We start from the raw sequence: 6,237 nt of genomic DNA on the forward strand, positions 1-6,237 counted from the left end.
AGGCCCTGTACACACTAGGCGTTTTTCAACGCGCGTTTTAAAGAACCAAGAGTTCTATGTAGCCGTACACACTCAAACGCCAAGCGCGCGTTAAACGCGCGTTTATAGATTTTTGTTAAAACGCGCGTTTTGCGGGCACTTTATGGGCGCTTTGAGATATATGTGCTGCCTTATAGCGACGATGGAGGAGCACACACAATCAATTACTTTCTCGTCCATTTCCAAACTGAGCCAGTGCTAAACGCCGAACTAACGCTCGTCGAACGCCGAGCTAACGCGCGTTGAAAAACGCCTAGTGTGTACAGGGCCTTAAACGAGGCTTAATTTTCTAATTTTTAACGATACAATAGCGACAATTATTATTTTTAAAAATTTTGTTAGACTTAACATCGATGAAAATTCAACGCGAAATAGGTTAATAGCGATATACTAATTACATGGGATATAATAATATACTACACTAATAATGGATTTTTTTCATACTTTTCGGTTATCCGACTTTTCAATTATCCAACCAACCCCAGTCCCCAATTGGGTCGGATAATCGAGGCTCTACTGTATTAATATTGGTTTACGTTAATCAAATTTATGACATAGTTTAAAACATTTTAAAAATTAAATCTGATTTTATCAAAGTGAAATACATATTTATCCACGAAAGAGCAAAAGCATTTTATAAAGAAATTCCATAGATTCTCTCACCATAAAACAATACTTAAGTTTAAAGAATTAGAACATTTCTATTCGAAATTTTAACATCGATAAGCTAAACTTTAAATGAAACGAATAAACCGTAAGTTTACATTAAAAATAATAATAATAATTTTGTAAATTTTGAGAAATTAATTACACGCTAATATTTTAAAATCAGTTATTTAAATCTTAATTGTTCGTATTCTCCATCATATTGAAATCCTCTTAACATTTGTTATTTTTATTTCGTTCTTCAAAAATTTACTTACAATTTTGTTATGACTTTCAATCTATTTTTAATTTTTACTTCATTAAATTTTAATTTAAAAGCATATTTAATTTATTAAAAAATAGAACATCTCTTTTAAATACTTACGAAATGTTCGTTTCCATAGTTTTAAGAGTTTTGATTAATTCGAATGCAATTTCTGTTTTATTGATATTTTGCCGGCTGTTATCAATAACTGCAAGTTCCCGGTTAGTCTGTCAGCTTCTGTTAAAGCCTTATTTCTGCTACATGATGATCTTTGTGAGCCACCCTAAGCCATCCTTCTGAAACTCCAGAGGAACATATCATTAAAAAGGACTGCGATCTTGGACCTGTTCCCGGAATTTTCGAATGTCACTGTCCGCAAGGACTAAAGGATTGAAACAGGCCACCCTTCTCTTTGCGGCCTTAAACCAGGTTTATGGAATCATACAGAAGGACAGGAAGGATAATCCTATTGTTGTAGGATAACAGGAAGGATCCTACAACAATAGGAGAAAACTCCAAGGAACACCTTCCTCATCTAACTTTTGATGAGGTGACCCGTACAAACGGTAAACCCAGCAATATAACTAGAGTCATCGCAATAACCCTAAATAAAAAAATCAACACTGAAAAACCAGGGAGTAACCTTGCTTTGATTGTTTACCCGAAACAGAATTCAGAGGAAAAAATTGACGTGGAAGAAATCATCAAACACATTATAGCAAACGTTCATCCGAATAAGCTTAATTTAAAAGCAAACGCGAAATCGATAAGACACGTTTCAGGAGAAGGACTCTGTCTCCGTGTAAGCAATGCTAAGGGAAAGAGTAAACCCTTCGTAGCGCGATAGAAGCGTTACCAAATGTTAAGGACAGAATTAAATGTAAACTGTCAGAGGGAAGACGCCTTCGCATGATTTTACTAAACGTCCAAGACGAAGAAATAACAGAAGTCATATTCGAACAGAATACAAGCATGTGAGATGATTACGATATCGAGCGTTTTCGGTGGGTATGAGGTGTAAACGTGTAAATTTTTCTGCTAAATACATAATTTCGACATGCAAAGTCGATCGTTACCGCAGAACTGACGACTACTTATCAATTTTTAACACTCCATCACGTGAGCACTAAGAGAGTCTCTTTTTAGCAGGCCCACAATGGGGTGACCGGGTGGTAAGGGACGAGGCCGACGTATCCGAACGAACTACCCCCCGAAAAATTCCTGGGGATGTTTCGAACCCTGGTTCCCCAAAGCGGTAGGCTGCCACCTTGACCGCTCGGCCATCCAGCCTTTGGTACTGTATGCGTCCTCTTAAGACAGGTTTTTGTTGTCGTGTTAAGTGTTATATAAGAAGTGTAAAAAAAAACACTTTCGTAGCCCCGAAGAAATCGGTAATTTTATGAAGCTGTTGAATTTTGTCACAGTTTATTTCGGTACAGTAAATGTTCGTGTAAGACGTGTTATCCCCTAACCAGTGGAATTTATTTAATACATTTCTATAGAAAACTTAATTTGTTTGTGTGTGCATTTCAATAATGCATATCTGATTTAAATGGTAGATCTAATAAGGTCGTGTGTGACTGTTGAAATTATAATTTAGACATTTTAAAAATATTATTCTCAAGTTATGATGTCTATTAAGGTGTCAACAATGTCGACTACATAATAATTTTGATCGGCATTTTGTTATCGAGTATTATTTGATGCTGCATAAAATTAAAGGTAAATTTTTCTAATTGCAGAAATGATTCTTGAGTTAATTAAGAAGTATATTTTTAGCAATTCAAATAAAAATTTTTTGTAAAATTACAAATTTTTTAACTGTATTTAATTATTTTCTTTTATAAAGTTTTTGTTTNAGGCTTAATTTTCTAATTTTTAACGATACAATAGCGACAATTATTATTTTTAAAAATTTTGTTAGACTTAACATCGATGAAAATTCAACGCGAAATAGGTTAATAGCGATATACTAATTACATGGGATATAATAATATACTACACCAATAATGGATTTTTTTCATACTTTTCGGTTATCCGACTTTTCAATTATCCAACCAACCCCAGTCCCCAATTGGGTCGGATAATCGAGGCTCTACTGTATTAATATTGGTTTACGTTAATCAAATTTATGACATAGTTTAAAACATTTTAAAAATTAAATCTGATTTTATCAAAGTGAAATACATATTTATCCACGAAAGAGCAAAAGCATTTTATAAAGAAATTCCATAGATTCTCTCACCATAAAACAATACTTAAGTTTAAAGAATTAGAACATTTCTATTCGAAATTTTAACATCGATAAGCTAAACTTTAAATGAAACGAATAAACCGTAAGTTTACATTAAAAATAATAATAATAATTTTGTAAATTTTGAGAAATTAATTACACGCTAATATTTTAAAATCAGNAAAAAACCAGTTCTCTTAATTGAGTTTGACCAAAATAAATCATTTTCATTGCAGGCATGTTACTTTTTAAAATTTTATATCTTGAATAAATTAAAATATTTATAATTTATAATATTCTGTGACATTGCTTATCATGGAAACCAAACTCTCATTGAGTCATTTTCAGGTTTAAATATATTATAGAACAGCAAATGAAACATAAATTTAAAACATAAAGAACAACCACTTTTGTATTTGAAATACAGTACAGCAGCGTTTTTCAACCTGTGGGTCGTGACCCCCAGGAGGGTCGCAAAGCCTTACATAGGGGGTTGTGGGTGAAAGAAAACGACAAGTGTTTGTAGGTCCTACACTACGATAAAAAAACTAGAATTTTAGTGAGAAGGCTGTGCCTGTTTATTTTACAGTACAATTGGTTTTTCGATTGACATTTAGGTCTCAACAGAAAGAAAATTAAATACGTAGTTTTTAAAATCACTGATATAGTTTTAATATGGCCCTGGGGGGTCGCCAGAATTTTTTAACTTGTAAAGGTTGAAAAACACTGTAGTACAGAATAGACAAGTATGAAATCATTAATGTGAAAATACAATAAATTTATACATATAATTATAATGTAAACAAAGTAATTGTAAGCCACTATAGCTATCATCTTATTAGGTTAAATTTATCATTAGCTTGGTTATGAATTGTGAAGTTTATGCTGTCTAGCATTGGCTTATAGCAAGCACTCATCATATCTCTACTATTGATCATGCCAGTGTATTTAGATAAGCAATAAATGTATATTTGCTGTAGAATTCTAATCAGAAAGTTGTCTCAAGATTCATTAATAAGAACTGATTTATTCTAGAATACTTCTCACTCATGATTGCAAGTCCATTGCATAAGTGAGGTACTAATTTCGTATTGACCCAATATAACCAAAGTGAAAATGCTCTTTTATTCTCTTTGAAAGCAATCTTGTCGCAGACCTGATGTAATAGAAACTCTCCTTACATTTAGATAGCTTCAGAGTTAGAATTAGGTACACCTGATTTTGAAAGTATGTCATCTTTGTTGCAATGAAGAATATTCATAACAGAAGGTAATCTTTTTATTCCCAAATGTATACTTGAATTGTGTAGCATATGATGGTGCTAATGCTATAATAGCTTTACCAATAATGACTCATACTTCTTATCTACCCTTATTATCATCATGCTTCCTGTCCTGTTTCTTGTAGAATGCTTTGGTAATACTGTCCACTGTTATGTCAGGGAAACTGATTACGTGCTACATTTTTAATCCTTTGAAACTGCATTTCTGTCAATTTTCAGAGAAGAATGGATTAGAGCCCTCTAAAGTCTACAAGTTTGTGCTCAATAGCATTGTCAAATTTCCAGTCTATAAAGGAGTGGTCTGCCATGGGTTTACAAAAGATGCTTTTCTCTTTTATATACAGTAAAACTTCAATTTAACAGACTAATTTGGGCAAAAGGGTGTCCATTATATAATAAAGTAGGTTTTCCAAATGCATGTGTTAAAAAATTGACAAATTAGTTAATCTGGTTTTACTTATATGTTTGTGTAATTGAAAGTAATTATGAGAGGTTGTATGAGAAGTTTAATTTCACAGAAAAGTTTTCTATACATATTATTGCTTATGAACTTACTTCAGTTCTGAAACTGTAATGAACAAGTATATGATCTGAATTGAAATAAATAAATAAACACTTTTTAGAAAATACACTTTTATTGTATTTAACTAAACAAATAAATTGTTCTTAAAAGATAGCAAAATTTAAATTTGACAAAAACACAAAAAAAAATTTTTATAATTATTCATACTTGGATGATAAAGTATCATGACGCTCCTGGTGTTGTGTGAAGAGCAATGACTCTCAGATTTGAAAAAAAACCTGTTAATTTTTAAATGCTTTTTATATGTAATTAAATTAACAGGATGTTAATTTTCACATATGACATATGGACTGAAAATTTTGTCCATTAAATCCAAAATCTGTTAAATTGAGGTTTTACTGTACTGTTAAATTTAAGAAATTAATCCTGTTAAAATTACTGTTTGTTATAGTCAGAACTATTCTGTCATGAATATAATTAGAAATGATAAAGACTAAGTTAGCAAAATATCAAAATTACTTGTGTTTATAAAATATTTTGTGTTTGGGGATTTATTTTATAAACACAAGTATAGCTATTATTAAATTGGATTCACAACCAGATCTATAGTATAGCTAAAGGGTACAAGAGCACTTAGGTTGGCAGCAACTGGTAATTGCAATATAGTTATATCATTCACACATGTTTTAAGCTTAAGATTATTTTAAAATGTTACTTCAAATTTAAAAACATCTTAAAAAGTAATTTAAATATTTTATTCTATAATGAATTAACTGAAAATTCTACAAAGAATTTAAAAGATTTTTCTGTTTTTTGGTAAAAAACACAGAGAAGTTTGCATCTTATTAGTTATTATTATTATTATATTGAAAAGAGCTGAAAACATATTTTTTTTTGTGAATTTAAGAATTTGGTTTCCTTAAGAAGCAGTTGTTACAGATTTTATTTGATTTTTATGAGATTTTTACCAATATGATTTATGAATTCCTGGGCTCTATTTTAGTTTTTCCAAATAATAAACATGTCAAATACCTATCTTACTATCAGTTTAATTTTTTAATGCAAAATCTTTCTACCTATTGAGCACAACCTCAGCTAATCTCTAAATGCTGGTGACTCCATACAGACTCCTCTTTTCTGTAAATAAAACTTGTTAATCCATGAAAAGTATGAGTGAGTTATTTAACATATGATCTAAAAGGTCTGCTACTTGCCTTTAATTTGTCTAATGGTGCTTAACCATTAGCACA

At 31.1% G+C, this 6,237-nt stretch overlaps 1 protein-coding gene across 1 annotated transcript in view; it reads left to right on the forward strand.

Annotated features, from left to right (window-relative positions):
• Positions 1–2,602: 2,602 nt before the first annotated feature.
• LOC111618055 (BTB/POZ domain-containing protein 2-like) overlaps positions 2,603–6,237 on the forward strand; it is a 15,056-nt gene continuing 11,421 nt past the window's right edge. Inside the window, exon 1 of the mRNA XM_023359480.1 lies at positions 2,603–2,671. The gene's annotated coding sequence lies outside the window, so the exon portion shown is untranslated. The remainder of the gene's footprint in view (positions 2,672–6,237) is intronic.

The sequence above is a fragment of the Centruroides sculpturatus genome, unplaced genomic scaffold (genome assembly GCF_000671375.1).
Source record: "Centruroides sculpturatus isolate CEXI.00-Female unplaced genomic scaffold, Cexi_2.0 scaffold47, whole genome shotgun sequence".
Lineage (NCBI taxonomy): Eukaryota > Metazoa > Arthropoda > Arachnida > Scorpiones > Buthidae > Centruroides > Centruroides sculpturatus.